General features: G+C 39.1%; 1 long non-coding RNA gene across 2 annotated transcripts in view; it reads right to left on the bottom strand.

The window, feature by feature from the left end:
- Positions 1 to 12373, bottom strand: part of LOC119877530 — a 43837-nt gene extending 31464 nt beyond the window's left edge. For both annotated transcript variants that reach the window (XR_005378351.1, XR_005378350.1), the window contains exons 1-2: positions 12164 to 12373; positions 10689 to 10970 (exon numbers count right to left, since the gene is read on the bottom strand). This is a non-coding gene — a long non-coding RNA (uncharacterized LOC119877530). The remainder of the gene's footprint in view (positions 1 to 10688; positions 10971 to 12163) is intronic.
- Between the last annotated feature and the right edge of the window lie 412 nt (positions 12374 to 12785).

Below are 12785 nucleotides of genomic sequence, written 5' to 3'. Positions count from 1 at the left end.
TGAACAGGGAGAGAGAGAGAAAGTGGGAAAGGAAGAGGGAGGAGGGATAACAGGAAGGAGGAAGGCAGATGGGCTCTCTCAGATCCGATCTAGTTTATCGTTTCACCAAAAGGGAAATGAGAGGCTCTTGATTCCAAACTCCTTTGAATGAGGAGGTCAGCTTTTTTGTACTTGCCTAAGCCTGATGCTGCAGCAACTGTTCTTCCTCCATGACAAAGTCTCACCTCACCCCTCTGATGAGAGCTGGACAGCTTGTAACAGGAAAGGAAGTGTCCAAGTGTTACCTCTACAGGAGGAATGGGAGCTGGGTTATATGAACACTGGTGGCTGTCCCCAGTCCCTTCAGAGATAAAATACAGAAATTTCTTTGACATAAGAAATCACAAGTCCTTTACAGTCAACACTGAGGATCTGAAAGGAAAAGTGCTGAGGAGGCACTAATTTTTCAATGCCATTATTTCTATTCTACTGCCCCTTCCACTCAGTGAAACTACCCATGGAGGCTTTTTACATTCTACCTATTTCCTCTTTGTGGCCCATGTCACACATCACACTACACTAAGTAAGGATTTAGTAGCAGACACATTCATGGAGTTTTTACTATTGTTGAATTTTTGGTGTCACAGAGAGAAAGAACAAAACACTAAGAGTTCCATATAATAGCATGTATCGTTTGAGGTTTCCTTCTGAGAACTATGGAACTATGTTGATTTTGCATTGGACGAAAATTCCTTTTAAGGCATTTCTAGCTTGCTGCATCTGATGGACTTAACAGTGCTGTCTCTCACTGCGAAGAAATCCAACAGACTTGGCTTCAGTGCTGGGGCTCTCTCTTGTTCTTACCACTGCTTGGAGCAAGTCCATTGCCCACTTTGAACCTCAGGTACCATACTTAAAGTCAGCTTTCTCCTCTTGGCCAAAAAAATAACATGAAACAATGCAAAAGACTGTTTATAAACTATCTTGTTAATGTCTGAATGATGAAAATAAAGGACGGCCAGAGGGGGTGGGTCCCTGTTATTGATCCAACTTGTTTCAAGTTCAAGTGCCAATCAGGAAATCATCCAATAATACGATCCAGGCTCCTCAAAGGCCTGCTTCTTATTTAAGTCAGTTCTTCATTGTGTTTTATTTAATACTCCTTGTTGGATGGGGCTTAGAACAAGAGAATACCTAAACCTCTGGACATTTTATGCAATTTATGAAAAGTCTTCAAAGTAGTAACCCTGAGGCATTTTTCAAGGAGTGTATGATCCCCCCCCCTCAAAAAAGTCAAGAATTGGGGGATCCCCGGGTGGCTCAGTCATTTAGCGCCGCCTTTAGCCCAGGGCATGATCCTGAAGACCTGGGATGGAGTCCCGCATCAGACTCCCTGCAGGGAGCCCTCTGCCTGTATCTCTATTGCTCTCTCTGTGTCTCTCATGAATAAATAAATAAAATCTTTAAAAAAAAGAAAACAATATTTTTCTACCAACTCCCTTCTCCTGCCAGTTTCTTAGTACTGGCTAATTTTGACAGAAAGACAATGGCTTACAGAATCATTTCAAACAATGGAGTAATTACTACCTCAAATATTTTTTTCTCTTATGGAAGAAAGTGCTTCTTTATTTTGGCTCTCCTATTTTTGTTTCAATAATAAGGCTAAGTAATGTTTAACCAACTAGAAGCTTGCTGGCTTTCAGAGGCAGCCATTGAGAAAGGACTGATCTGAAATAAGAGAAGAAGGAACCATTAGACTAAAAATAAAATGAATTCCAAGCTTTGACTCTCTCCAGGGTTCTCTAGAGTGTCATAACTTATGGTTAATGAGGGTCCCAAGGGAAAAGGTCATAAGTCAATGTCACTCTGCTGGGTCAGTGCAAGTCATTGAGCTAAATGTGTCAGTATATTTTGCCCTTGACCACAAGGACCTGGAATAAATCAAGGCATAAAATAACCTGACGTGCTCCTAAAGGAAGAGAAGCTGCTACTAAAATGAGACTGAGTCATGTGGTAAGGTGTAAACATTCCTTTAACATCAGGACTTTTTGGCAGAATTTCTTGGAATGGCTTGCCACAGTTTCTTAACCTCTAAATGGAGGAAATCCTTCCTAATCTCTAAATGGAGGAACATTTATACATCTCCTCCACGGATCCCAGAAGAAATGGCCAAAGCTTCTGTGAAGTACTTTGTGCTGCTGTTTTAACATTACTAATACATAGATCGGGACTTCCTGTATAGAATCACACCATTTATAGGCTAGACATGATCTTAGACATCATGTTAGTATAAGAGTTACCGTGCTGAGCTAGAAAGAAGACTCCTTGGCAATATTAATAGAGCATTGTGGTTAAAAGCAGGGCGTCTGTATTCAGGTTGCTTGGATTTCCATCACTTCACCTCTCTACCTCAGTGACCTCATATGCAAAATAGGGATAATTAAAGTACAACATTCATAGGATATTGTGAAGAGTAAAGTTCCTAGAGTGTCTGTCAAAGTAAGTGCTATGTAATGTTTGCTCATATAATCGAAGAATTTCACGTAATATTAATTATGTGGTTTAAAATTTGTATTAACCACAAAAGAACCTTTGTATGTTTGAAAAGTGGTAAATCACCTATATGGGAAACATTTATCTATTCAGTTCACACAGCGTTCGGTGAACATTCTTAGACCAGTTGCAGTCACTAGAAATAATTTGTCTCTCCTATAGCCTTTGTCCCAGAATTTGGGAACTAAGATTCATCTATCCATTCAGCATCTATTGAACACCTACTACGTGCTAGCCACTGCTCTAAGTATTGGAAATACAGCATGGAACATAAGAGTCAAAAGTCCCTCATCTCATGAAGGCTACAGTCTAATGTAATGAATGAGTTAATTCTTTGGTCTACTTTTTTCACCTGGGGTTCAGAGAATCCTCAGCTAATTGTCCAAAGGTACACAGCTAGTCCTAGATCTTGTGATCCCCTGATATATGAGAATTTTTAAAAACCTTGTTTACCATGCAGCTTAAAAAATGTCCAGAAGATGTGTTTGATTGTCAAACTAGCTAATACAGAAACAGAGCAGTCACATAAAAACGCATTGGATATTTCATATCTACATCATGTGCTTTCCCTGGGGTCACCACACATCCCATTTTCCTGTCCTGTCACATTCATCACACAATGCCATTTCAGTTACCTCCACTTAACAAACTTCTGAAAGCTAAAGTGATGAGTGAAGACAATGGTGATGATAAAGAAAGGAGGGTTTTTACTATGGGAATGTTATTAAAGGAGAGACAACTTCATCTTGAGAAGTGTAAGCTTCCTGCTTCGTGTAAGTTATGCTTCTGCACCTGTTGGGATAAAATGTTTCTGTGGATTTTTTCTTTTCCAGGCTTTCCAGATTGTACCCTAACATGTTCAGAAATACTTACCCTGACCTCTCAGAACTTATGAAATAAACTTAATTTATTTTCATTTTTTGTTTATATAGAAATATATAGGAAAGTGTATAAATAGGGAGCTTTAGGGGTGTGTGTGTGTGATGCCCATTTACCTTCCCAACTATTGCATTTCTTCATTTCTAAGACATTGTTCTCTGAGATAAAGCATTCGATTTTGTATGAAGAAAGAAAAACAACATTCAATTAAACAATCATTTGCCATCAACTAAAATTCATCCAAATTTCAGAGAAGCAAAAACATGAAAAGAACTTGAGAACTCTTCATTGGTGAACAAAAATTTCATACAACCCATTACAAATTATGTTTTTAATGGATGCTGAATAATTGTTGCACTGAAACACTTTGAACCTAATTGTTTCAAATATCCATCAAAAATGGCATCTGACCGGGAAAAAAGTAGAATGCTAAAACCAAGTCTGCACAAACTGAAATAGTTATAGATGAAATGATGATGTCTTGGATTAACATCACAAAAATATCTGAGGTAGGCACAGTGGGAGTACATAGATAAAACAAGATTGGCTCTGGATTGATAATTGTTTAAGTTGAATTGCAAGATACAAGAGAGCTTGGTATACTATTTTCTTAAAATTTCAGAAAAAAATTATTGTGTATAAAGCATTAGTAATAGAACTCCTCATGAATAGGATTGGGTCGTCTTATATGGAAGAGGTTCATTCTATGCTCATAGTAGTAGCTTCCAGATGGAGACTGTAAAGAGTATTCCCTGGGGCTGTGAGTGATGAGGTGAGTGTGAAGTATGCTAATTGCTAGTCCTTCATCTTCTATCTGAAAACCTTATATTTTGTTGAAGCTGCCTGGGTCTTACCTTTTATTACAGTGATAGTTGGCTAGTCCTTATAATTGCTTCTAGCCCTAAAGGCCACCATGCTGCTTTACATCAGTATTTGGTCATCTTCAGAGGGTATACAAGGTTGGTATAAAAGATAATTAAAAGCAGAAATAGAAATTTAAAATGTAATAAAATGTTCCAGTCACTATGGTAAGTGGCTTACCATGTATGAGTTTATTTAATTCTCATGACGACAACCCTAACTTGTTAATACTATTATGATTTTATTTTTTACCCGTGAGGAAACAGACCAAGAAAATGAGTGCATTTCCCCCAAGTTGGCAAGTGGCAGGGCCCGGCTCTAACCCTACACCTATGCTTTATTTTTTTTTTAAGATTTTATTTATTTATTAATGAGAGACACAGAGAGAGAGAAAGGCAGAGACAGAAGCAGGCTCCATGCAGGGAGCTCAATATGGGACTCGATCCCGGGGCTCCAGGATCACACCCTGGACCAAAGGTGGCACTAAACTGCTGAGCCACCCGGGCTGTCCTACACCTATGCTTTAAACCACACTAGGTATTGCCTTCCTTCCAGGGACACCGGATTAAGAGCAATGGTAATCATAGCCTGCTGAGAATCACTTGCAGACCAGAACTAAAGAGAGCCTCAAGCCAATAATCAGCAGATACAGATGAGTGAAAAAGAGCACAGGCTCAGGAAAGCAACTCTTGTAGAAACAAATCAAAAGGAATACAGAAACCTTTCCCAAGTAGATAAACATAGTTCTAGCAGCGGGACAGGCAGAAGAGACCAGCTCATGGATGGTTTCCATTTTCTCCTGAGTCTTTAAATCATTTCAGAATGTGCTCAAACTTTGTCAAGCCTCTCATGCCTGGGTTTAGCTGATGTGGTACTCATCATCTCCTGGATCTAACATGGTCCTCCTAGACTTCCTCAGCTTGTTCCACTCCACCTAGAATCTTAATGCTCATTAACTGTCATGATATGAAGAGTATTTTCTTTTATGACTCTGTCCCTGCAGGGCCCTAACTGTCCAACCATGCTTTGTTACAAAATCTAATCATTATCCTCAATCTTTTTTTTTTTTAAAGATTTTATTTTATTTATTCATGAGAGACACATACCAAAAGAGAGAGAAGCAGAGACGCAGGCAGAGGGAGAAGCAAGCTCCCTTCAGGGAGCCTGACGTGGGACTCGATCCCAGGTCTCCAGGATCAGGCCCTGGGCTGAAGGCGGCACTAAACCACTGAGCCACCCAGGCTGCCCCATTATTCTCCATCTTGTAGAGACTCTGAAGATTTCTCCCACCCTGATAGGCTAGGTACTGCCGTCTTCTCCATATTTACCACAGGTGCCTCAGTAACATTGAAATAAAGAGATCTTTTGTACTGGAAAGTATTGATTGGTCCATCATTTGGACTTTGGAATTCGAGGGTAGTTCAAGGATGACACATGTACTCAAGCAATGGAAGTGGGATGCCTACGTGGCTCAGTGGTTGAGTGTCAACTGCCTTTGGCTCAGGGTATGATGCTGGGTCCTGGGATGGAGTCCCACACTGGGCTCCCTGCAGGGAGCTTGCTTCTTCCTCTGTCTGAGTCTCGGGCTCTTTCTCTGTGTCTCTCATGAATAAATAAATAAAATCTTTAAAAAAAAAAGAAGCAGTGGAAGTCACACAGGGGATGGCATAATGATGAGAAGCTTGTACTAGAGCTAGCACAGGGCTTGGTATAGCATTTTCCATTTGCACTCCTCCCCTATGCTTTTAGCAATGTCACCAAAAAGCACATTGCCCTCTTTGTCTTCACCATATGGAATTTACTATCAACCAAAATCCTAAAGTCTTATTTTACAAGTACATGTTCTTCCAATGAGTACTTGAGCATTTATATTGATGTCAAAGTAGTCTTATACTTACCACTGTTGCATAGTCTAGGTAAATTCAGATCATTATTCCAACCTGTTAAAATCGGTTTGGATTTTGATGATGTCAACACACTAATGTATTCATTCTTTTTGGCTTTATATCCAGAAATCTGTTTAACATACATTTACCCAAGACACTGACCAAAATATTTATTAGGATAGGACTAAGAATAGAGTTTTTTATAAGCCATGAGGCTGCCCCCCACACACATACACACACTCCTGGTTGCTAAGAAGCACTTTCTAAGTATGTTCATTCAACCAGTTATTAATCTGCTTAATTGCACTAACTCAGCTCATATTTCTTAATCTTGTCTCCAATTATATCACGAAGAAATTACACAATGCCCCACTGAAGTTCATGAGCATTTTGTCTGTTCCATTTCCTTGAACTATTGTTTCCTACTAATTCAGCCAGATTTACTTTGACTAAAAACAATTTGACAAAAAGCAATTTGGTTAAGAAGACAATTTTGTCAAAACAATGATCTAGATAAAGAAGAATAATACCAATCAGTGTGTTTTCAAGGTTGGCCATTTTTGTGTACTACTGGAAAGAGTTGTGACCCATTTTATGCTTTATATATTTTTGTCAATATTTTGTTTTTTTCTCAATAATTTGATTTTTAAAATTTCTAATTCATTTCCCATTGTTTCTATCAAGCATTGCTTATAATGCAGACTAACTGAAATAACATAATTGTTCAGCAATTAATTAGAAGAATGCAAATTTTCCAACAATGGATGATTGTTTTTAAAAATGTGCTAAGTTTCAAATACCATATGGTAGGTAAAATATCATATATAGCCATAGGAAATACATATGGAAGGCTGTTATACACTAATGCACGATCATTGGTTGACACTATTTAGTGGAATTATCTTTAAAAATTTGTCCTGGTTTGTATTATAATTTTCTTTTTTTGTATTATAATTTTCTATAACAAGCATGTGTTGCTTAAAAAGTCTAAAGTAATACATAAATCATAAATCACATTTGTAGTCAATTGTTCAATCACTCTATTTGTTTCAAGTATTTAGCTCCTTTTGTTGGATTCTCATTCCCTAAACATTTCCTTAATTGTTTAAATTTTTCACAGTGTAAACAGAACAATTGTTTGAAGATGAACTCTAGAAACTATAAAAGAGCATTTAAAGAGTCTTACAGTGCTGTAAACCTGTCCCATGTTTTATCATTCATACCTGAATGTATAATGACTGAAGATACTAATTTTCACTAATTTGTTGTGTTGACCAATTTGCTTTTGACCAAATTATTCTTGGCTAAATAACATGTTACCATCTACCAGGCCAGTAATACATTAGAGGAAAAGATGCAATTATCCTGATGATTCTCTTTTAAGTGAACCTATGCTGGATACTAGGGATCCACTGGCATCACGTTTGGACACTCTACAAACCATTCCTTTACTAACCCATTTTAGAATCTTGCCAGTTTGAGAAAGTTTAGTAGTATGTATAAGTTCCTTTCGAAGCTGTCTGAAGACACCAATGGGGAATAACCTCCTACTTGAAAATAAATGTTGATAAATTCAGCTAGGAGGCTGTCCAAGCACTCTCTTCTAAGTATTTTACATTGACCTATTCTCAAGGAAATTGTGCAACTTATCCATCCCCTAGTGTCTCTACAGAATGAACTCAAGAATATGATATACATTTCATATTCTCCCACCCCATAGTTTTCCCATGCTATTTTCTCTTAACCCACCTTAACTATTATTACTATTATTTTAAAAATCAGTGTGGTTCCAGGGGCCATAATTCCTGCTTGGCCCTGCCCTTACTTCCTGGTCTATATTTATAGTTGTCTGAGAGGGAAAGTGTATAAGGAGTCACCAAAAGCTCCTTAGTTGCCAGCCAACCCTTCTTGAGCCTTCTAAGTGCTGCTTCCAGGCAAATAGGTGATAGGTTGCACTTTATATGATTTTGCGTAATATACCATATTACATAAGACAAAATATTTAAATTATTTTCTATCTTCTCTGTAAAAGGACTCAGTCAGTATCATTAACTTTTACATTGTTGCCTTTGCCTTCCTAGGGTTTGCTTAAAATAACCATATCTCTCAGTGTTTGTTCAATAGACTGGCATGCCCATGTAATCTCAGTGGAAACCTGTAAAATGATTGAGGGATGTGAAATCATCACAGCTAATTTCCTATTCCTTCAGGCTTTCATTCATTCAGTAATGAATGAAAAGGAAAAAGTAATAACAACAAACATAAAGGGAATGATTGGTTCTAGAGACAAATGAGACATTCTTTAAATGTGAGTTCTAGAATGGTGGTGATTTCATCAGGATTTGGTTGTTAGAACGACAGAGAATTCTTATTCCTAGCACCTATAATTCCAGTGCCTTTGTCTACCTTTTGGGAATTGCAACTATGAGGAAAAGACTCAGGGCTATCAAAGATGAAAAACCCAAGAAGCTGAGTGAATTTTTCAAGGGAGAGATGTCATCTTTGATAAAAGAAATAGAGAAATCTTGAAAAAAAAAATTTCTGGTCTCTGATTAGGTCATTTTTTCTCCTGAACTGCTATTGACAATATATTTCACCTCTGTTTTGGCCCATTTTCTACCCCTAACCTCCTTTTTTTTTCCTTTTAATTTTATTAAAACAAGAAAAAGAATTACAAGAATGGCTCTGATGTAGTGTCTGCTTAATGAAGCTAACACAGTGCCTAAATATTTATTCTCATGTACACGGTATTTGGATTGCAGATGTGTAGAAATGTTGTCAAGTTAAAAATAACTCTTTCTGTAAGGCAATGGCACATTGGAATGCTAATCCAAGCCCACTGCTTATCTTTCTGAGACCAGCATCCTGGGTTTCCCAGCTGTACCAAGTAAACAACCCCAGCCTCATTTCCTTAGGAATCTTCACCTTTTTTGCTTGAGCTGTTTCTAAAATGTGTGCTGAGACTAGCAGGAAACAGAGTAACAAGAGCAGGAGAAAAAGCCTAAGATAGCCACTCTTGGTTCCAGAAGACCCCGTCCCCCCCACATTCCCTGTTGCATGCTTGGGGGGGATATTTTCTTCCCTCCAGACTAAAGGTAGCTTCGACATTCTGATCCTAGGAGTGAATGAGTACCTCTCCTAACCTGTGTGCAGCTAATCAGTAATATGGCTCAAAGGGTAGGCTCATGGAAATACCTGGAGCCAAGTGAGGCAGCTTCGTCCTAGAAGGGAGAAAGCCTGGGGAAGGGGAGATAATGGCATCTAGGCCATTCCCCCACTGCTGTTCCTTCAGACTTTAGGTGGGGTGCCCTAGCTCCTCTGGGCCTTACCTTCTCAGCCTGTAAACTGAGAGGGAACCTGTATCACAGGACTGTGCCTAGGGGGCTGGAGTGAGAAATACAATAGTGAGCAAGAATCTGAAGGTTTTGTGTGGATGCCCCGTTGATGCTGACAGTGAGAAGAACACAGAAAGGGGTTGGGGACCTCAGGGGAAGCTTGAGATCTCCACAATAACTTAGTCCGCAGGGAAGAGACAAAGTAGGAAAGCAGGAGAAAAATCTGGACAAAGATTTAAGAAAAAAAAAAAACAGTGTGACTATAGTGGAGGGTTTCTCCTGTATGGTCTCCAGAACACAGAAGGTTTAACATCATTTCTTCCTACAACAGAGAAATATTTTACAGTGATGCCCTCTTAGAAATAGAGTATTTACAGAGCTACAAGCATAGACTTGGAGTCTGATCAAATTTGAACAGAAACATTAAAGTTCCTGTAAATTTCTACAAAAAGACTGGATTTCATTAACATTAGACACAGAACTGCCTTATAGATTGAACTTGCTCTACATCATTTTATATCCGACAAACCACTGGCTCTTAATTTGCATTGTAATAACTTCCAGCTTCCCAGCTTAATTTGCCACAATCACAAGGAAGTGGTCCACACACAGCCACACCTGATCCCGACAGATTCTCCAGGCCTTGCAGAGAGGTGCTAACACAACTGTGGCGATGGGTTTCTCTAATCCCTTCCCGTGCCTCAGCAAGCACCAAGCCACACTTGGGACAAAGACCCACAGATCTGGACTGACATCTGGTTGCAATTCCACTGGGCTTTTCTCTCTACAGAATTAATCCTCCACACACACCCATTTTCAAGTGGCAAAGATAATTTAATCCTGTTTTAAAGGACACTGATTCCTCAAAGCAGAGAGAAAAACCCATCCCATCCTGGACACTTCCACACAAGTTGAAAAGTACAACAAATCAACGTGACTAATTTCATTATGAAAGAATTTTTCTTCTTTAAGCAGTGGCTTTGTTGTTTTGATTTGGTTTGGTTTGGTTTGGTTTGGTTTGGTTTTTTTAAACCAGAGCTGTATGTGCATGTTTGACAGTGAGCTGTTATTCTTAAAGGCAGCAGGAGAGGCAGCATGTTAAAGTTTCACATTAAACAACAAAGAATTTCAAGGAACATCCTCAAATTACATTCACAGTTTCAAAGTTCAAGAATTGTGGCAAAGCACTGCTTACCTTCCAATTTCAGGTCCCAGGAGGTCTTTAAGTCTAAAGTAGTACATCAAATGTGCAGGATTTATTTTCTCGCATAAAAGTCTAATCTGTCATAGCACCCAGCTCACGGGGAGGAACCAACCTCCTCTTCCCGAACACCAATGAGGGAACCAGAGGAGCACATGTGGGATGTGGCTTTCCTGAAAGCCTGTCACAGTCTGCACATGCTCTTTGTAACGGAGGTGCCAAATCAACCCTGGCGTGAGGCTCACAAAGCACCTCATTGTGAGATCCCGGCCAAATCTTAGGGGAAAGAAAGGATTATTAAAAACAGCTCTAGCCAATCTGTAGTTCTCATGCTTTTGTTGGGATGGGCCTCTCATTCATTAAAAATATAGGGAATTATTTTTTCTGTTAGCTTCCTGGGGAACAAGTAAGACTTGTAACAACTCATTAATATGTTGAGATAAGAGGAAAAGCTTATCTCTTGGAACTCTGCTATGCTCCTGCCTGCTGGGAAGAGGGCTCTAAAGTTAGAGCTCCATCTCACCTCTTAGAAAAGTGTCTACTCCCTAACAACAGACAGAAGGTTTTATCGGCAGGAAGTTCACAATTATGAGTGTACAATAAAGTGTGCTAACTAGGCCGCACCAAGCCCAAAGATAAAATAAAAATCTACTGCATCTGTGTCATAAAATCAACCCGTGACATTGACATAATATTTCAAGAGGGCTTTCCATATCAAGCTAACCAGAAGTCATTGTGAAGAGGAGGTCCATGTCCTCTCGTGTGACATAGATGTACAGGGACCAGGAAAACATTTGGTTTTACTTTCGCATCCACCTGCTACAATGTGCCACAGAAAAGAAAAGAGGCATTGGGTGGAAAAAAAATACATCAAAATAATCAAACCTCTTCAAAATCCATATTAAGACTTGAGCCATGATTACTCTCCGCTTAGAGTTTGATGTTTGTTTGGCCTTTCTGCAGCCCTTCCTAGAGGACTCTAGCCTGAAGCAATTAATCATGGTGAGCAGTTGGTTCTGGGTATAAATAAAAGAAAGGCAACATCTTAAAGTAGAGAGTGGGACAAAGAGACCCATGTTGAAGTTCTGACTCTGGTTTACAACCAACTGTAAGCCCAGGAGTCTCTGGACTTCAGTTTCATTTTCTCTAAAATGAAGGAGTTGGACTAGTTCAGGAATAGAAACGGAAATGCAAAGTTCAGCCAAACTGAACTTTGGGCTAAAGTGAGATGGAAAACACCGGTCTCTATTTCAAAAGTAACTATTATTCCACAGTGACTGATCCTATTTTGTGATGGAATGAATTATACCAAATCCTCTGATTTTTAAAAAGCTAGAAATTCAGATTTTTATGTGAAATCTAAGTTTTAGAAATCTCCTTACTCAAAATGTTTAATGAATGCCATGAATACCCAGCAAAATCTATCTGTTGGTTAAATTTGCCCTGCAGGCTGCCAATGTGGCACTTACAGTATAGATGATCTTGAGTCTTCTCCTGCTAGGAAATAAATAATCCAGGGAAATTGGCCCTTAGAGAAACTTCCAGCATGCTTGGCAGTCGAGATAAGAGGCTGCCTAGTACTTCTGTGGTGAAATTAGGGATCCTCACTCCCCTGCTTTATGGTAGTGTCCACACCATTGATGACCTCACATGACTGATTTTCTTTGGATAGGACTCGTGTGGAATCCATGAGATCACTAGCATTCTAAGAATCTGATGAGTGAAAAAAGGCAGAACCCATATAGGGGGAGAAAAAAATGTTGTTCCAGGAATATCAAAAGCAATCAGATGCAATGTTACCAGTCTTATCTCAAGATTGAAATACTGAAAGTAAAAGCAAAAGGTCCAATAGAGCTTATGATAAGTAGCTATGTTTGGTTGAGGGGAAGAAAAGTTTATTGACTTGCTCAATAAAAGAGAGATGTTTTGATACAGTGGGTTGGAGATGTGTGCCAAACAAAGTTGACTAAATAACTCTCTCCTTGGTCAATAGAAAACTAAAGTTAGGAATACTCAGTCCTCATGGTCTGACCAGTACAATCCTTCCTGAGCCACTGGATGAGCTCTGACTGGGTGTAGGATCCCTCTTTG

This window comes from Canis lupus, chromosome 25 (assembly GCF_011100685.1).
Source record: "Canis lupus familiaris isolate Mischka breed German Shepherd chromosome 25, alternate assembly UU_Cfam_GSD_1.0, whole genome shotgun sequence".
Taxonomy (NCBI): domain Eukaryota; kingdom Metazoa; phylum Chordata; class Mammalia; order Carnivora; family Canidae; genus Canis; species Canis lupus.
Note: the sequence above shows the minus strand (reverse complement) of the source record. Positions and strands in the feature narration are given on the sequence as shown.